Source organism: Nomascus leucogenys, chromosome 5, assembly GCF_006542625.1.
Source record: "Nomascus leucogenys isolate Asia chromosome 5, Asia_NLE_v1, whole genome shotgun sequence".
In the NCBI taxonomy this organism is placed as follows: domain Eukaryota; kingdom Metazoa; phylum Chordata; class Mammalia; order Primates; family Hylobatidae; genus Nomascus; species Nomascus leucogenys.
This window is the reverse complement of record NC_044385.1, coordinates 38,559,180-38,580,260: the sequence shown is the minus strand read 5'-3', so window position 1 is coordinate 38,580,260 and position 21,081 is coordinate 38,559,180. Positions and strand designations below refer to the sequence as shown.

At 40.9% G+C, this 21,081-nt stretch overlaps 1 long non-coding RNA gene across 1 annotated transcript in view; it reads right to left on the bottom strand.

The window, feature by feature from the left end:
- Window positions 1–15,322: 15,322 nt before the first annotated feature.
- The window catches only part of LOC101177396, a 68,301-nt gene continuing 62,542 nt past the window's right edge, over window positions 15,323–21,081 (bottom strand). Inside the window, exon 3 of the long non-coding RNA XR_004030005.1 lies at window positions 15,323–15,555. This is a non-coding gene — a long non-coding RNA (uncharacterized LOC101177396). The remainder of the gene's footprint in view (window positions 15,556–21,081) is intronic.

Sequence of the window (21,081 nt, the reverse complement as noted above, 5' to 3'; positions counted from 1 at the left end):
TTGTAGCATTTATATTTTGAAAACTTTAAAGGTTAAATCTGCACTAAGATTTTTGGGACTTTCTGTAATACAGTCATGTGTCACTTAACGAAGGAGGTATGTTCTGAGAAATGTGGCATTAGTCAATTTTGTTGTTGTTTGAACATCATAGAGTATACTTACACAAACCTATGTGGTATAGCCTACTGTGAACCTAGGCTATATGGTATAGCACATTGCTGCTAGACTACAAACCTGTACAACATGTCACTGTACTGTTGTACACATGGCACTTTTCACACAATGGTGAGTATTTGTGTATCTAAACATAGAAAAGATACAGTAAAAATATTATAGGCTGGGTGAGGTGGCTCATGCCTGTAATCTTAGCAGTTTGGGAGGCCGAGGCAGGTGGATCACCTGAGGTCGGGAGATTGAGACCAGCCTGGCCAAGAGGGTGAAACCACATCTCTACTAAAAATACAAAAATTAGCTGGGCATGGTGGTAGGTGCCTGTAATCCAAGCTACTTGGGAGGCTGAGGCAGGGAGAATCACTTGAAACTGGGAGGTGGAGGTTGCAGTGAGCCGAGATGGTGACATTGCACTACAGCCTGGGTGACAGAGCGAGACTCCATCTCAAACAACAACAACAACAACAGTATTATAATCTTATGGGAACACCATCATGTATGTGGCTGTCGATTGAAATATCATTTACAGTGCATGACTGAATTATATAATAATATATAATGTATTTTTTGAACCATTTGAGAGTAGGTTGCCTATATCATGCTCCATATAGCATAACTTTTAATACGTCTGTATATACTACCTAAGAACAAAGGTATTCTCTTATATGACCCCAGGGAAATTTCAGGAAATTTTAAATTAATAGAATACTTTTATATATAGTTCATATTCCAGTTTTTAAAATTGTACCAATAGTGTCTTTTATAGTAGCCTTTGTTTTTCTCCAGTATCTGAAGTAATTATTTGGTATATTTGTTTCTGTTTGTATTCAGTTTTATGTTTTTCCTTGTTGATTTAACTTTGTTTTTTGAATCTGTAGAATATTAACATTCTTCCAAAGTCAAGCTATACAAAAAGGTATACTCAGAGAAGTGTTCTCCCTTCATTCTGTCAAGCTTTGCAGGTAACCAATTTTATTGTTTCCTGATTTATCATTCCTGTGTTTCTTTTTGCAAAAGTAAGGAGATAGATACATATGAGTTTTCTCATTTCTTCTTTTTTTCTCACAAAAGGTAGCATCCTATATGTATACTTTTGTGCTTTGCTTTTTCTCTGGCAGTCACTCCAGGTGCACTCATGGAAATGTTCCTTATTATTTGTTTACACTTGCATATTTGTGGTAGATTATTTGCTGCTTCTCTGAGCTACAAATTATCTGCTGCTCCTCCTAGGGAGAGGTAGAGTCTATTTCCTCTCCCTTGAACTTGGATGGCCTTGTGAACTGTTTGAGCAATAGTGTGTGGTATATGTGATGTTCTGGGACTTCTGCGCTCCGACCTTAGAAGGATCATTGGATTTTGTTTTCTCACTCTTGGAAGGCACCTACCATAGTGTAAAGAAGCTCAGGATAGGCCACTGGGTGATGAGAGGTCACATGCAGAGTGGTCCTGGAGAACAAGAGACTATCTTGTGTGTTCTGGCACCAGCTGAGTGACCTCAGCCTATTTCCTGTGGCCAAGAGAACCACCCAGCTGAGCCCAGTCAACTTACAGAATCATGAAGAATAATAAGTTGTAGTTTAAAGCCAGTAAGTTTTGAGGTGCTTTGTTACCAAGCAATGGATAACTGAAACAATAGTACGCCACTGTAGGTATGCTCGATCTCCCACATTTGAGCATTTAGGTAGTTTTTGCAATTACAAATAATGCCTCAGTGAATGACCTTGTGCATATGTATTTTTGTATTATTGGTTGTGTATCTTTAGGGTAAAACTCTAGAAGTAGGGTTACTGAATTTCACTTCTGAATTTTTTGCCAATCTGATGTGTGAGAAATGGTATCTCAGTGTAGTTTTAATTTGCATTTGTATTAATTATCTATCATTACATAACAAATTGTCCCAAAATGTAGTGGCTTAAAACATTAAAAGATTGCTATCTCACAGTCTTTGTGAGTCAGGAATCCAGGCATTTCTAGCTCAGGGCCTCTCAAAACAGCAGGTCAAGGTGTCTGCTGAGGCTGCAGTCATCTCAAGGGTGACTAGAAAAGGATCCATTTCCAAGCACATTCATGTGGCTGTTGGAAGGCCTCAAGTTTTTTCTGGCTGTCAACTGGAGACATTGTGGGCCTTTCCAGAGGGTGGATCACAACATGGCAGCTGGCTTCTGTCAGGGCAAATGAGCTAGAGAATGAGAGGAGGTACCCAAAACAGAAGCCACAGACTTTTTGTAACCTAATCTGGTAGTGATATCCCATCACTTTTGCAATATCCTACTCATTAGAAGACAGTCACTAGGTCCAGCTCACAATCAAGTGAAGGCAATTATATAAGGGTGTGAATACCAAGAGGTGGAGATCACTGACACCTTGTTAGAGGCTCCCTACCACAGCATTTCTTAGCGGGAGTGGGTCATTTTTGCATATATCTCTGGCATCTATTCATGTTTTTTACATACAATCTTTGTTTTTCCCCCTTGAGATTTGAAATTTCTTTATATGTTAGAAATTATCTGTGATTTGCATTGTAAGTACTTTTTCCCAATTTGTCATTTGTCTTTTGGCTTTGCTTATGGTATTTTGCCATGCAAAAGGTTTTTTAAATTTTTTAAGTAGTCAAATTTATCAATTTTCTTCTTTTATCATATCTTGACTTTGAGTCATAGTTAGTAACCCTTTCTCAACAGTCAGCTTATAGGAAATTTATCCATGTTTTCTTCTAATACTTGTATTATTCACTTACTTTACATTTAGATCTTTGATGTATTTGGAATTTATTTTTATCCATGGTATAAGGAATAGATCTAATTTTATATTTTTCAAATGTCTAACTAATTGTTCCAATACCACTTAGTATAAAGTCCATTTTTTTTCTGATCATTAAAAAAAAGTTTGAAAAAAAGTCCATTTTTGTCCTAATGATCTGAGTTATTACTTTTATTATATTCTTGAACTTCATATATGGTTAGGTTTATTTCTGGACTTAATCTAGTCTATTGGTATGCCTATTCACATAGTAGTGTTACACTATTTTAACCTATAGATGTTTTAATATTTGGTAGGGCTAGTGCCCTCTTCTAGCAATTTCCTTCAGTGTTTTCCTAGCCATTTTTTGCATTCTTATTTTATATAATTTTTTTTTTTTTTCTTGAGATGGAGTCTTGCTCTGTCACCCAGGCTGGAATGCAGTGGCACGATCTGAGCTCACTGCAAGCTCCGCCTCCTGAGTAGCTGGGACTAAAGGTGCCCGCCACCACGCCCGGCTAATTTTTTTGTATTTTTAGTAGAGACGGGGTTTCACCGTGTTAGCCAGGATGGTCTCAACCTCCTGACCTCGTGATCCGCCAGCCTTGGCCTCCCAAAGTGCTAGGATTACAGGCGTGAGCCACTTCGCCCGGCCTTTTATACACATTTTAATATTAGCTTGTTTAGCTTCAGGAAAAAAGTTTTTTTGTATTTTCATTAGAATTACAATAAATTAATAAATTAACAGGGTAGACTGGCTGACTGATGATGTTGAGATGTCTGAACCAAGAACAGAGATATTTTTCTATTTGTTCAAGTCTACTTTTATGTCTTTTAGGTGTGTTTTAGGTTTCTTCATATAATTTCTGAACATTTCTAATTTAAAGTTATGTAATCTTAAACAAGTTACTTCATCCTTCTGAATCTCAGATTTCTCATCAATCAAAAAGGGGATTGTAATATCTTTCTTGAAGACTTGTTATGAAAGGTAAATGAGGTAAATTGCAAAATAAGCTCTGCGTTAATCCTGGTTTCCTTACTCCTTCCCTTGAAGCTCATGCTTGCTCTTAGGCAGGGAGAGAAAGAGAATAATTTGTCACATATATCTAGCAATAACATTGTCTATGTCAGTCAATAAGTAAATCGATATTCTGGAGTTCATCGTGTACCGGGGCCGTGCCAGTTGTTGGGGATATAATGATGAGAAAATCAAACATGATTCCTGCTCTTATAAAGCTTCTGGTTAATGAACCTTTCCTATTTATCATATGGGGTTTTATAAAAGCAAAATGTAAACCCAATTAGCAAGCCAGGCCCTGGAATTTCAACAGATTCTATAATTACATAGCATAGAAAAGTGAAGCCTTTAAATACTTTTATGATCCAGATCCCAGTTTGACTCATCATGCAAGCAGATATTACCTAAAATGAGACAGAATCAGAACTGGAGGGAATACATGAAGGAGGGAACTGGGGAACAGTGGGTCATGATCTGACCAGGATCATATAATTAGTGAGTAACTGAACTGGGATGGGAACCTCGGTATACAGCCTCCCAGGCTGGGGTGCTTTCCAGCACACACCCACTGTCATTCTACTTTCCATCTGCATCTTTTGTCACTGCCATGGATGTATCAGGGTTTCAGTATCTATGCTGATTGTCTAGGGAACATTAGCCAGAAATGAACAGCACATTTCTAAGAAGGACCTGATATCACCAGTCATTATGTCATGAGGCTGCAACTCAATCCCCAAAGAGGGTAATTTAACAAAACTACACTGATATGTAGATTCACGATGTGGACTGAATGAGAAAAAAATTGGAGTTACTCTAGCACAGAGTTTTTCTGGAATCAGACGCAATAATTTACTCTCTGTGTGACTTTTTTCAGGTTGTTTAATTTCACTAAGCTTTATTTTTTTTTTTTTCACCTTTAAAATGAGCTTCCTAGCATGTTTCTTGTGGGATCCAGGGAAGACACTGCTAATTGTTCCCAGTTTGGTTTTCTCCTTCCTCTGTAATAATAGAACTCAAAAAAAAAAAAAAAATAGAACTCATAGTTCTTAGCTGAGCTAACAACTGTCTGGAATGAAGACAACATTTCTTCAGTTTTTATTGTAGTTAGGGATAGCCACATGAATCTGTTCTGCACAGCGGGAGGTCAGCAGAAATGGCATGTCCAGCTTCTAGGAAATATCCTTAAAGTACCAAGGCATGGCCTTCTTTTTCTCCCGTTTTTCTGCTGCCTCCCTTTGGTTGGAATACGGGGGTGAAAACTTCAGCTAGAGGAGCTGTCAGGGACCATGAAGTAACTTTGGGAATGAAGGCCACATGCAAGGAAGCATAAGATAACAGTCTGGGATGCTGTGAGCACTAAACCCCTATCCTTTTTAAACTATGGCTATTTGAGAACTAAGATGTCTCACACAGTGATGGGAAGAAGTCCCGCTAATATTAACTCCTTGCTCTAAGGACAGCTGTCTGCTTGGCTTCCCTTTCTCCTGATTTGAATAATTGCACCTCACGTTTTCTTTGAGGAATGACCTCTTCCTCCAGACTTAGTAGAACTGCCAATTTAAGTTGTATCACCCTTTCCTAAACTGGACTAACTGGACTTTGATTTTGGATGGAACTTGAATCGTGAACAGTGTAACCCAAGCACCAAGAGTGTAAGAATGGGTATGTTCTGGAGGTGGGTGACAAGGAAAGCTCTTTCTTACTAAAGAATATCAATATGGAAATGTAGCAAGAACTCTAAAAATAGAAAATCAGCATGGCTATCAGACTGGATTCGAACAAAAATCATCAATGGAGCTAAAACCATTGCATGAAAAGATGCTGGGAAACAGGATATTCATACAGTCTCCAAGTATAGTACTCTACAGATTAGTTATCAACTACAAAGGCATAAAGCTACATCCCCAGTGGAGTAATCTGGTGAGCATCACTTAGCCAGGTGATCAAAATTTATATCACCAATGATAGAGCATACTATGGGGCCCTGAGAAGGAACATCACCTATCTAGTGTTCATGCCCAAATGGGTTAACCCGAATCGAATCAAGAAGAAATAAGCAGATGGATCCAAACTGAGGGAGATATTTTATGTCAGTTGGCCTAGACTCTTCAAACATTTTACTCTTATGAAAGACAAAAGGCAAACAAACACTACAACTTGGGAATTCTAGTTGAGGAGACTAAAAATAATGATAGTTAAAATACATGATGCTTGATTGAATCCTGGATGAACAAAACAACTTTAAAGGACAGTTTGAAGACAATTGGGGAAATTTGCATCTGGACTGTGTATTAGATTATAGTATTGTATTAAGTTTCCTGAGTGTGAAAACTGTGGTTATGTGGGAGAATATTCTTGTTTCCTTGTTCTTGGAAGCTCCATGCTGAAGTATTTGGATCAAAGTATCATGATGACTGCAACTAGCATTGAAATGGTTCAGCAAAAAAATTGAAAATAAATACACACACATACACACAGGAGAGAGAGAGCACGCAAATGTTGTCAAGTGTGAACCCTTGGTGGGCTGCTTGGTGGCTTGATGAACTTGTGCTCATTGTACTATCCATGCAATTTTTCTGTAGCTTTGACATTTTTACAAAGAAAAAGTCGGGGGAAAGTCTCTCTTCCTCTTTCCATTTATAGAGTGAAACACAAAGACCTTCAGTGCAATGCTTATCTCTTGTCACATGCCTTGGGTCCTTAAAACCAAAAAGCCGGTGGATGGCCAGGGGTGTGTGTCTGCAGCTATCAGCACGGAGCCGAGGAGACTGTCCGCTGCTAGGGGTGACACTTGATGTGACGTCCGTGAAGTCCGTTCAGTCCGTGTATCAGTGGCCTTTGGGACATTCCCAGTGCAAGGAAATTGAGAGCCCATGACAGAAGTAATGAGGCCTGGCCCCTCTCCTTCAGGCTTGTCTCCTACCTCTCTCCTGGCCTTCTACTCTCTGGTTCCTACTTCTCCATAAATAGGTCCTGTTGGTCTCCACCTCTGGACATTTGAGCCTGTTGGTCTCAGAGTCTGTAATGTTTTCCCTCAGGAGCCTTGCATGGCTGCATCTCTCAGCTAAAAGCCACCTCCTCACCAAGGCCTTTCTTGCCCGCAACAGCTAATGCTTTCCTCCACCCCCAGACCCCTGTCTACCCCATTTCACCCTTAGGTTTCTTTCGCAACCTTCATCACTAGCTGAAATTCTAGCTGGAATTCTCTTACTCATTGTCTTCTGCACCCAGATATTGTATTATTCAGGATTCTGCAGAGAAACAGAACCAATATGAAAGGAGATTTATTATGAGGAATTGGCTCAAGTGCTTATAGAGATGGAGAAGTCCCATAATCTGCTGTCTGCAAGGTGGAGACCCAGGACAGCTGGGGGTGTAATTCAGTCTAAAAGTCTGGGGGCCAGAGAACCAGGAGAGCCAATGGTGTCATTCCCAGTCTGAGGGCAGGAGAAGATGAGATCAGATGTTCCAGCTCAAGCAGTGAGGGAGGAAAAAAAGGGGGTGAGTTCTTCCTTCCTCTGCCTTGTGTTCTATTCAGGCCCACAGTGGATTAGATGATGCCCATCCAGGCTGGGGAGGGCTGTTTGCTTTACTAAGTCCACTGATTCAAATCCTAGTCTCATTGGAAGTACTCTTGCAGATATATCCAGAAATAATGTGTAGTCTGGGCACCCCATGGCCCTATCAAGTTGATCCATAAAATTAACCATCACAGATGGGGCAAGGCCTGCACAGCTACTGCTCTTGTGGTGCTTACATTCTAGCAGGGAGGGTGGCATTGGACAAGCAGCCAGGAACATGATAGGGTTAGGACATGGGGAGGAGCTATGGGAGGGGAGGGCAGGCACTTGGGCTGCAGGTTGATGGGATTATTTGCAATCATCCAGGGATGGAGTGATTCCCATCAGGGTAGGACATATACTCTACCTGTTTCTAATAATAAAGCTACAATGAGGAACTAGGTCTCACTGAAGCTCCTTTCCCTAATCCTAGAACACACTGTATCAGGCTTCTGTGGGTGCAGTGCCACTGAAGTTGTCCTCTCTAAAATCACTAACTGGCCTTCCAGCTGCCCAATCCACTGGTCACTTTTTTTAAACTTTACATTTTATTTATTTAATGTTTTATTTGATAAGAATATTTACTCCTGCAAGAAAAAGCTCATAAAATTAGATTAAGTGAAAAAGGTAGTATACAAAACCAAATAAAGTATGCTCTCACTTTCGTCATATATAAATTTATGCTTTTGTTTATTTAAGCATGTAAACCGATGTGCACATTGCAAGGATATGCAGCAAAATCCTAACAGGGATCGTGTGAGGAGATGGAATTATGGTGATTTTCATTTTCCCCTTCATACTTTTCCATGATAAGCATGTATTACTTTTAGAGTCAGGGGAGGAATATTGTTATTTTTAAAGTGTACTGAGTGTGTTCCACTATCTTGCACTATGAACTGACTGTAGCAGCCATTTGTGGATGTGAGATGGCAGCTTAAAGAAGTGGCGCCAGTTCTTTACCTTTCTCTGGACCATGTGACTGCAGCTCCCCCCACAGTGGCAGAGTGAACCTCATGGCCTCTGTTTTGTTCTATTTTCTTTTCTTTTTTTTTCTATTTTTTTTTTTAGATGGAGTCTTGCTATGTCGCCCAGGCTGGAGCACAGTGGCGTGATCTCAGCTCACTGCAAGCTCTGCCTCCCGGGTTCACGCCATTCTCCTGCCTCAGCCTCCTGAGTAGCTGGGACTACAGGTGCCCACCACTATGCTCAGCTAATTTTTTGTATTTTTAGTAGAGACTGGGTTTCACCGTGTTAGCCAGGATGGTCTCGATCTCCTGACCTCATGGATCCGCCTGCCTCGGCCTCCCAAAGTGCTGGGATTACAGGTGTGAGCCACCACGCCCAGACTGTTTTTTTTCTTTTTCAACTGTTACTTTAGAAATGGGGGTATATGTGCAGATTTGTTACAAAGATATATTCCCTGATGCTGAGGTGTAGGGTATAGCAGAACCTGTCACCACTGGTTACTTTTAAGGCCTCTTCTCACTTGATTTTTCTCTGTGACATCTCTAGTATTGATGGTCACTTTTTCAAAACTCTTTCCCTTCTGTGTTTCTGTGACACATTCTCCTGATTCATTAACATTTACCACACTCTTAGTAAGTGCAGGACACTTTTTTTTTTTAATCTTACTTGCAACATCTCACTTGATCCTCACAACAATCTTATAAGCTAGATGCCATTGCTGTTTCCTTTTACCAAAGAGGAGACAGAGGCTCAAATGTGAACTAAGTTGCACAAGCTCACAGAGTTCATAGTGGCAGAACCTAGACTCAAGTCTACTCTTATCTGATGCCCAAGACCATGGCCTTAGTTGGGCTCCATGCCATCATGCCATCTTTTCTTTCCAACCCCTCTCAATCCTTCTTCATCAGTCTCCTTTGTGGGCATTGCTTTCCAGCCAGCTTAGCAAATATCAGAGTTCACTAAGGTTTTATCTTCATGTCTCTTCTTCATAAACTCAGTAGTCTCTTCTTAAATAACCTCAGCTACCTTCAGCTTCGAACTACCTACATGCTGATGATAAACAAATCTTCGTCTGTGACTTGGATGCTCCCAGGATGCTACTGGACATCACTGCCTGGTGGTTGTCTCCTGGGCATTACTATCCCAATATTTTCCAACTTGAACTCATCACTGTTAAATGAGACCTGCTTTTTTGCCTTCCTGTGTTCCCTGTAGATGGTGTGAATATCCATTTAGTTGCCTGAGCCTCATATCCTGCATTCCATCAGTTAGCAAAGCCTGGGAAGTCTATTCTCTCCTCTTTCTCCTTGCTTTATTTGCCCTAGCACTGGTCCTCATCATCTCTCAGGATTGTTCTCCTCATCTGGACCCCTCCAACCCATCCTCCACCCATTCTCTAGAATGTGGAGACCATCACATAGACCATCACTTCATGTCCCAGCTTAAATTTAGGCAATGTCTCTCCACTTGGGATGGAACCCCAGTCCTTGTTGTGCACAGAGGGCCTTCCACCCTTGGATCTTTTATGTTTCATCCAGATATATTCTCATTTGAGTCTTTTACTATGTTTTTGTACCTATGTACAAGTCAGTCTGGACCTTCTGTTGTTTGCCAACTTCAACACATGCTGCTTTACATTTCAAGGCTGCCCACCAGAAGTGGCCCTCCCCCTTACCCTCTCTCCAATGACCATCCACACTTTCTTCAACCTTAGCTCAGTGCCTTCTTTAGTGGAGTTTTTCCTGGTCTCTCTTCCTGATACAGAAATTACTATGTCTACCAGTCTCCCTCCCTGACTGACCCTAGTATACCCTTTCATTCTAACTGGGGCATCTAAGACCTTACTCTCTTCATTGATCTTTCTCCTTCATGATTTTGTGAACTTCTTGATACCGGGAATGATGACTGACCCATTCCAATGTCAAGAAAAATGTCTAACACAGAGAAGGCACTTCAGGTTTAGGAATGAATGAATGAATCAATCAATCAAAGGTAAAAGACTTGAGGTTTAATGATAAGATCAACCATAACAACAACACTGTTGATAACAAACATTTATTGAGTAGTTATTCTGTGCCAAACATTGAACTTCTAGATCCTGCTTCACTCCATATTCCAAGGAGCCAGAGGCTGAAGCCAGCAAGTCAGGCTCCTCTAACATCCTGCCTCCTGGCATGAATGTGAGCATGCAATGTTTAGTCTATTGTTGGTTTCCAGCAAGTCTGAATTTCAAGTCCTTTTGCTGGAGGATTACAACAAATTACTAAGTTCCCAGAGGAATCATGGGTTATTGGCTCCTAATAACAGACAATCAGTATCAAGCTATTATCATGTGTCTAAGCATTTACATGCACTTGCTCAGTAAGCGTCACAATAGCCTTAAGAAGACTATTACTACTATTATTATTTCCTCTTGAAAATGAAGATACAGAGGCCTCAAGAGATAAGGTTATTTGTCTCAGGTGACACATCTAGTAAGTGAAGGAAGTGGGATTCATCTCCCTAAAGTCAATGACTAGACTCCAGAATCCATTTTCACATACCTCTAACTGTCCTTTTCAAAGTTTAGAATAACTGTAAGTATATAGTTTTGAATATTCAATGTGGTCATTGCAAACAGTTCTGAACTTCAAAACAAATTTTTGGGAGGTGAGAATGTGAGTCACATGCCTATGCACAACACACCTCTGAGTTGCCTGTTACGTAAACTCAGATGTCATGATAACAGACATTTTTACTTGCATCAGGTGAGATAAGAAACATGATAAAATATCTTAGCATGAATAAGTGCAGAAGATGTGACCAGGAGTGCTTTGGAAAAGCCATTCGTTCTGGATTCCTAAGTTGTAATCCTCCAGCAAAAGGACTTGAAATTCAGACTTGCTGGAAACCAACAATAGACTAAACATTGCATGCTCACATTCATGCCAGGAGGCAGGATGTTAGAGGAGCCTGACTTGCTGGCTTCAGCCTCTGGCTCCTTGGAATATGGAGTGAAGCAGGATCTAGAAGTTCACAATTTGTACATTCATTTGGCATGAATGCTTGAATCACAAGTGGACTTCAGAATTAGGGCCAGCCTGGGGCTTGTGCTATCCCAACCCCAGAAACGTTGGAAGCTAGAGTCAGAGAGAAGGAGCTGAGAACAGTGGATGAAGTGACAAGTCTGGAATCCTTCAATCTGGGACTAAATTCATGCTCTATAGCCTACTTTCTGTGTGAACCTAGGCAAATTACTTAGCCTCTCAGTTTTATTTTCTGTAAGATGGTGATAATAGTTTCTACCTCATACATTTGTGAGAATTAAATGAGAATATGTCTGTGAAGTTCTTCGTAATAATGAACAACATTTATTGGGAATGTCCAATGCCAGGCATTGTTTCAAGCATATTTTACATGCATTAACTTATTTAATCTTCCCAATAACCTGTAAGGAAGGTACCTGGAAATCAATAGGCTCTCCTGGGACACCAGAGACCAGGGATCCAGGAATGGAAGTAGTCAAACATTCTGACTGTCCCACATAGCAGGTACATCTTGAAAAAACTACTGCTTAATCTATATGCCTGCCCCTCATCTCCACCTTTAATGAGGAAGCACAGCAGTGAATAGGAGCAGATAACTTTAAAGTCAGACAGACTCTGTCCTCATTCTAGCTTTCCCACATACCACTGAATGTCCTTAAGCAAGTTGCCTAAACATATAAACTCATTTATATTATGAGGGATAATCCACTGAACTAAGAGGTGGCAATGATGATTAACTGTGATAAGATCTACAATGATCCTAACTTTAATGAGTGCTCAGCAATGAAGCTGCTACTGTTATCATTTTAATTATTATTTCCCAAATGTAGGCAGTGCACACCTGCAGCTCCACCCTTGCCTCAACTTTATGCAGGTCTCAACATTAATTTCCACTCTCCAGAAGAAATTTGTTTCTACCAAAGATGGATTTTGCTGGAGATCTTATCAGGGAGAGAGAGGAGGTAATTTACATCCCACATTCCAGATCAAGAACTTGGAATCCTCTGTTATCTTTCTTCATATACTTAGTAAATCTAATTTCTGTGCTGCCCCTAAACTAGCTCATCTGTCTACCATGCAAAGCTCCATTCTCCAACTTTCAAATTCTTCCAGGATCCTTTCAGTCTCTCACCGCTTCTTAGTCTTGACTGAATTTTACATCTAAACTCACACATCCTACTCAACAAACACAAAGTGCTTCCATGAATCAGCAGATCCTCCTTAGAAGCTGCTTAACTCTTTAGGGATCTCAGCTCTGCCTCCACCCTAAGCCACCTATTAAAGTTCCTTCTAAACTCACAGAGCCCACCTGAAAGGTGTTCCATTAAGTAAATTTTCTCTATCTCATTCCATTACTACACTCTTCACTACTAATATTGGGTAGTGAAATCACCTTTGCAAAATTATAAGTGAGAGAATTCTGACATAGCTGACTCAGTCTTGCTTCTAACCTCACAAGCTACCTAGTTTCTCATTCCTGCTTGTATGCCAAGCTAACCATGAGAAGAATTTAGTTTACGTTTTAATTTTAAACTAAGGATGATAATAGCCTCTTCCAAAAACTAACCCCTTTCTTGTTCAGTGACTGAAGATGTTTTTGTAAAACGAATGAAAGGCCACAAGGTAGAATTGTGGTGGGGGCCTCAATTATGCTAAGATGTAGGCATAAACTCTAATCGGTCATTGTTTCTTCTGCTAAAATGTAGGTATTGTTAAACTGTAACCAGGCTATGTTTTATAATCTGCCTTTTGGAACTGCTTATTACTCAAGAGTCACATACCCAGTGGTCATAAGATTTATAACATCCACAACTGCCCCTTTAGATAATGTCACTCTTGTAAAATCTGAGACTGGTGTTTGAGATATTTTTTAGACCTTCCTTTCTGATGGACCAACTAGCACCACCTGGACTGGTAACCCATACCAAGAAACTGACTCAACTGGTCCTGTAACTCCCATCTAAGAACTGACTCAGTGCAAGAAGACAGTTTTTTGGTGTTTTTGAGAAAGTCTCACTCTATCGCCCAGGGTGGAGTGCAGTGGCGTGATCTCGGCTCACTGCAACCTCTGCCTTCTGGGTTCAAGCGATTCTTGTGCCTCAGCCTCCCTAGTAGCTGGGATTACAGGTGTGTGCCACTAACACCCTGCTAATTTTTGTGTTTTTAGTAGAGACAGGGTTTCACTATGTTGGCCAGGCTGGTCTCGAACTCCTGACCTCAGGTGACCCACCCTCCTCAGCCTCTCAAAGTGCTGGGATTACAGGCATGAGCCACAGCACCCAGCCAACGAGACAGTTTTGACACCCTATGATTTTATCCCCGATCCAACCAATTACATTATCTATTCTCTAGCCCTGCTGCCCACCAAACCATCCTTGAAAAACCCTAACTTCTGATTTCTCAAGGAGGCAAATTTGAGAAATATCTTCTGTCCTCCTCATTCAGTTGCCCTGTGATTATTAAACTCTTTCTCTGCTGCAACATCTGCTGTTTTCAGTGTATTGTCTTTTTCTGGGAAGCAGACAAGAATAACTCAATTGCATAATAACAGTAGCTTGGCACATAATAAGTATTCAGTAAATGACAATGATCATATTATTATTTACAGATCACTCTTTCTGTTCTTAGTAAAGCAGGTTTCTTACTGACTTTTCTACAAAATACACTTAACTGATAGAGTAATTCTGCATACGTGGGTGTCACAAACATATAACTTTTTAAAAACATGATAGTAGAGTGGCTGATATGGTTTGGCTCTGTGTCTACAACCAAATCTCATCTTGAATTGTACTCCCATAATTCCAACATGTTGTTGGACCTGGTGGGAGACCATCTGAATCATGGGGGTGGTTTCCCCCACACTGTTCTCATGGTAGTGAATAAGTCTCCTAAGATCTGATGGTTTTATCAGGGGTTTCTGCTTTTGCATTTCCTCATTTTCTCTTGCCACTGCCATGTAAAAAGTGCCATTCCCCTTCTGCCATGATTCTGAGGCCTCCCCAGCTATGTGGAACTGTAAGTCCAATTAAACCTATTTTTCTTCCCAGTCTCAGGTATGTCTTTATCAGCAGCATGAAAATGGACTAATATAGTGGGCTTACTCAAGATTTATTCAAATGATGATGACTCTTTCCACAGTTTAACATGTAATGACATTTTTTAAAACTAGGATTTTCTTGAATGTTACTGACTGATAAGTAAATAAAGAAAGTTGAACTGGTACAGAAACACCCTTGCTTGATCCTTTAATAACAAGGAAGACAAAATTATATTAGCTCTTTATAAAGCAGCAAGTGACCATTAGTTTGTTGGATGTAAAACACTGATGACCTGCAAGTGATATTAGCAGTTAGACAAAATCATCAAAATTTCAAATATTATTCTGGTTTCAAAGGATTGGACTATCAAGTCTCATTGAATATTTTACTGATAAACAAACGTGTGTGTATGTGTATAGAACAGATGGAGTGAGTCTAAGCATTTTGTGACTATCCAGGCCACTTACTAGAACAAGTTTTTAACTTTGCCCCCAAGGCTGATGAATCCTATTCTTCACTACTGGAGAAGAGGGAAGGTCTTCTATTCTTGGACAGAAAAGAACTCAACATAAGATCCAACTTTCTTTATTAGAACCACCTGCTCCGGGCAGAAATTTGCAGATCTTGGTAATATGCTACATTTCTAATAAGACTGTTCTTATTCTTTTTGACTTTGGGTGTTTCCAATTCAGGTGTATGAATCCAAGGGAATCGGACTAGGGTAAAGAAAGAAAATACAAGAGACAGAATATGGGGGATAAAAGCATTTATTGAGCACTCGCTATATTCCAGGCATGCTGCCAATTGGTTTCACCTACATAAGGATGTTTAACTTTCATTACATTTCAGGTGATCTGTATTATTATTTCAATTAAATAAATGAGGAAACTGAAACTCACAGAGGGTAAGAGGCTTGCCCAAGTTCTCAGAGGTCTGGAGGGGCAGAGTTAAATTGTTTCTTGGTCTTCTGATTCCAAGGCTATGTTCTCTTGTATGTACTTGGTCTTCTGATTCCAAGGCTACGAATACTATAATGCCTATGAGAGAGAGAAGAGAGGAAACATGCTATGGTTTTCCCTAGTCAGACTCCTTGCATGCCTTTTGGGGAATGTGGGGTGGTGGTAAGAGATCAGGCTTTGGAGAGAGTTTGTCATGTACCTGTAAGGCTGCACCAGTTGTTAAAATAGTAAAAATTGAAATATTTTTATACCAGTTGATAGATTTCTGTTGCCCTGAGTCCCTTGAATATTCTCTCTGTTACCTCAGCCATTCCAGACTCTACTCCAGGATTTTCCATACCTCCCTGTGAGTCAGCAGTCCAGTGGTTAGGTCATTGGACATTAGAGGGCCTTGAGGACCCTAATCCAATTCCTTGGCTAATCTATTCTGATTCATAGGTATCTTTATGATATGGTTTGGCTGTGTCCCCACTGAAATCTCAACTTGAATTGTATATCCCAGAATTCCTATGTGTTGTGGGAGGGATCCAGGTGGAGGTAATTGAACCATGGGGGGCTGGTCTTTCTCATGCTATTCTCGTGATAGTGAATAAGTTTCATGAGATATGATGGGGTTTCAGCTTTTGCTTCTTCCTCATTTTCTCTTGCTGCTACCATGTAAGAAGTGCCTTTTGCCTCTCGCCATGATTCCGAGGCCTCCCCAGCCATGTGCAACTGTAAGTCCAATTAAACCTCTTTTTCTTCCCAGTCTCGGGTGTATCTTTATCAGCAGTGTGAAAATGGACTAATACACTTTACTATATCCATTGTTAATAATTTTGAGTACCATTTCTGCCCCATTCTCCTTCCTCCTCTCTCATGAACCCAGTCCATCTATGGAGATTTCTATCTTTGCTAATATGAGTCCTTGATTTTTGTGGTGCTTTATGTGAAATATGGGTAGAGAAAAGCAGGAGAGGTAGTCCATACAAGGCAGAAGACAGAAACTCAGTTCATCTACATTATAAAGAATTGAGAGGAGATATGGGAAAGAAAATAGCACCTTGAAGGCTGAAGTTTGAGAAAGAGTGCCAGTGTGTTTGCTGAGCATGTGGTCCTGCAACAACAGTCAAATTCAATAAATTAGTAAGAAAGGAAAGATTTCTTGAGACATGTTTTTTGGGAATTGATCTTTCTTAAAGTTTTCAAAGGACATAAGAGAAAATGAGAATTTGTTTCTAATTACTACTGGGTTATGCTTCTTTATATCCTAGTCAATGCAAAGACTGGGCCACATGAAGCTCCGGACTTCTGAAGGCGACAAGATGATCTCTAAGATTCCTTCCAATGTTCGTCACAAACAAAACACCTGAATCAATCCCTCAGAGGTTCATCAACTTCTGTGGGTTCCATAGGTAAGATGACAAGCTATGAGGTCACATGAAACTGATCTCAGTATGGGAGTTACAGTCTTGGATGTACCTACATTTGACTGTGAGTTCTTAAGAAAGTATCTTACCTTTGTTGGTCTCAGTATTTTCATTTGTAAAATAGTAGGTAACATTTATTGCTATTGCTTAGTTTGAAATTGTTTTTGTTGTTACTATTTTTTGAGTTTGACTTGTGCCACTCTACTTTTTGTCTATCATTTAATTAAATCCGTACAGCAAATGTGTGAATTATGTATGATCATTTCCTTTTCACATAGTAGACCTAGAAAACATGAAAGGCATGCTAAGACTCCTTGCTAGACAGTGGCAGAGCTGCAATTCACAGTGTCCTCTCTGCTCCGAATCCAAAGTTTTCTCCTTTACAACATATGGCTTCCCAACCTACCTCAAGACCCTAGACTGGAAGTCATGAGTAAGCTTTTGTCTAAGAGAATGCTTTGAAAAATATAAAATGCCATAGAAATATCAGGGTTTTAAATATGTATTATTAGCTACTCATCTTCTTCTCTGTACTTTTTGTCGTTTCATCAAAATTGACCTTATAGATTTGAGGTGGACACTGGGATGCATCTTCCATATCTCCTTCCTTCCTTCCTTCCTTCCTTCCTTCCTTCCTTCCTTCCTTCCTCTCTCTCTCTCTCTCTTTCTTTTTTTTTTTTGAGACAGGGTCTCACTCTGTCACCCAGGCTACAGTGCAGCGGTGCGATCTTGGTTCACTGCAACTTCTACCTCCCAGTTTCAAGTGATTCTCCTGCCTCAGCCTCCCGAGTAGCTGGAATTACAGGTGCATGCCACCATACCCAGCTAATTTTTGTAATTTTTGATAGGACAGGGTTTCACTGTGTTGGCAAGGCAGGTCTCGAACTCCTGGGCTTAAGGAATCTGCTCACCTCAGCCTCCCAAAGTGCTGAGATTACAAACGTGAGCCACTGCACCTGGCTCCAGATCCCTTTTCAATCAAGAACTTGTTACTCTAGTTCCTGGAGTACTGTCAACCTTTAGGGAAGAGATGGTTGATCCCAAGTCACACTCCTTCCTGGAGCAGCCCACATCCAGTGACTGATTGATACAGGAATATAAAGAGCTCTGGCTTTCTTGGCTTCACTTTTGACAACTCTGAAGGGTCATTTTAGTTCCAGAGCTGTTGGTGGGGTTGGCCAAGGTAGTTTTGGAGCCTGCATCATGCTTTGCCTTCTTACTCTGCCAGTCCTGCTTGTGGCCTTTCCCTCTTCCACAAGTGTTCATCTCAAGGCATTCCCTGAGAACATCCTGAGTGCTAAACACCTTCTGAGCCTGCTTCCTAGGGGGATCCATCCTGTAACAATATTTTGTTATAGTTGGTTCTTCATAAGTCTGACTTCCCTACTGACCTGAAAACTTCTTGAGGGCAGGAAATGTGTCATATTCATTCCTAAGTCACCAGTGCTTGGCTTGATATTAGGTCCAGAAAAAAAAAAAAAAGTTCATTATATGTTCAATGAACCTCTAGGATAATAATAATAAGAGTTAACCCTTATATAGTATCCTCGATTAGCTAAATTCTATATTAAAAGCTTTGAACATATTAACTCAACCCTACAACAATCCTAGAAGGTAATATTATTATTATTACCATTTTACAGATAAATAAAGGCAAGCACCTAATGGTTCGAAGTTCTACCCAAGCTTACATATCTAGTGGTGGATCTGGGCTTTGACTGCAGGAAGTCTGTCTCTGAAATTCACTCTTCTAGCCACTACTCCTTACTGCTTCTTGTATCTGTGTACCTATCAATCCACCACTTTATTGAAGGGGGATAAGAAAGAGCTAGGTAGGAGGACAGGGAAGGATAGGTTTTTTGTTTGTTTGTTTTTTGTTTTTAATTTCAGGGGGACTGGAATTATCACAGAACATTTCTGGGGATGGAGTGTCTGCTTTTTTTTGCCTGGAGTCCAGGCGTGGCATATGAAGAGTGTAGGGCAACAGAGCTCCTCAGGTGACTCAGATGCACAGGCAGGTGTGGGAATCCCTGATGCAGGGGGCAGTTTCAAGTGTGCAGAAGGCACTTACACAATTGCCATAACAGAGGCCCTAAGATGTGAAATGATCTGGCAGTAGCTACCCTGGTAGAGAGAGAGGAGCCAAGAATCTCCCTTGTTTCAGGGTCCTGGTCCAGGGCTCTTTGAGCTGCACTTCCTGAAGTTGGGCCAGGAATCTGCCTTGGGTATAGGGGAACCACATACCTCACACGTGCATCTAGTGATTACTCAGGAAGTGGAGGCTTTGGGACTGACAAACGCTACACCGGAAAGGAGAGGGGAGAGCCCGCCAGGAGGGGGTCGGCAAAGCCAGTTCCCTTAAAGCATTGTCCTTTCCTTCCTCCAACAGGATGCCAGGAGCCCCACAGAAAAGGGACTCATTTGTCTTCCTTCCCAGCACAATAACTTGTTGCTGGCCTTTCTCTTGGGCCTTGCTCAGAGCAACAGGATACAGTCTTTGCCAGGGGAGAAGGAAGGAAGGAAGGAGGGGAGGGAAATGACAGGAGCTCAGGATCTCCAGTCCCCAGCCTGGGCCCCAGAGAGACCCAGTACTGCCAGGCCAGGACCCAGCCTAGGGCTGTCCAGGTCCAGTGGGCCTGGTATGAGGAACAATTTCGTTTTACAGAAAACCTTAATCAGATGTAAGCTGAGTAACCGTTAGAAACTGAGCTATCGTTTCTGAGCATATCTGAGTGGCCTCTCTCCAACTTTTATCTTAATCTCATTTAGAAAAGAAAAATAAATTGGGTCAGTTTAGAACTGTACCTTCTTTCCTTTTTTTATTCATTGTTAAAAAGAAGAAAAGAAGGTATGCATTGGAGTCTGTTTGTTTGCCATGGAAAAACCCTCTTATTTGCTTGATTAAACAAAAATAACACAAGCTACATAGTAAAAATTTTAGCTACATAGACACCACCTTTGTTTTAAGGCTGTAGTAGTTGACATAGCATCTTCTTGCTACTTTCTCCAGCCTTCTCTGTGGACCACAGTGATATATTCAGAAGCCTGGTGGTTAACACAGGAGTTTTCGAACACTTTTCTATTGGTTTTTCACCTGCTCATTGTCTGTCATGCCTGAGGCCTGCAATGGTAACCTTTAAAATTTAAAGGTGAAAGCTGCTGGGCACAGTGGCTCACACCTGTAATCCTAGTGCCTTGGGAGCCCAAGGCAGGAGGATAGCTCGAGTTCAGGAGTTCAAGACCAGCCTGGGTAATGTAGTGAGACTCCATCTCTACCAAAAAAAAAATACAAAAATTAGCCGGGTGCCATGGTGTGCACCTGAAGCCCCAGCTACTTGGGAGGCTGAGGTGGGAGGATTGCTTGACTCAGGATCATGTGAGCCTGGGAGGTGGAGGTTACAGTGATCTGAAATTGTGCCACTGCACTCCAGCCTGGGCAACAGAGCGAGACCTTGTCTCAAATTTAGAAAAAAAAAAAAAAAGGAGGGTGGGGTAGGTGGGGGGAAGCTAAAAGAGAAAAAAAGTGGAGCATTTTTAAGCTCTTTTTTTACAATTGAGGTTGTTCTGGTCTCACCCAAAACCTACAACATCAGAAAGTGAACGTGTGTGGATGGTAGAGGCGTGGAGGGGACTTAGCTGTGGAAAAGATAGCAGTGGGGTGGGTTGTAGAATTGGAATCAATATTGCAATCCACCACAGAGGTATAAACAAAACTGAACAAATCAATGCATATTAATAAATGTTTATTTGTTGCATTTATGAACACATATATATGCCAGACCCTATGCTGGGTGTGGGTTGTACAAAGCTAATCCTGAAGCTTATAGTTCAATAGGTGGCTCAGATGAATGATGAATAACTGAGAGCGTTAGAATTATTTACATAGGGAGAGTCAGCTGTCTGGGAGACTGAGGGGCCCTCCTGAGGAGACTCCCTTACCCTGGCCAAGCACATGGGGGAGAGGGACAGATGAAAGTGAGTCTGAGCTCACCTTCCTCTGTGGGAATGGTTGTTGAAGAAATTTGCACTCCTTTTAGATTAACATTCTAGTCTTGCCTCTAAGACTCTTCCAAGGTGAAAAAAAAAATCGCTATATTCAGTTAAAACATGGGCCCTTGATATGAACTCTGCTGCCTGTCAAAGAGATCACATAATTAATTTTTAAAATTAAAGTTATTCGGATTTCAGCACCGAC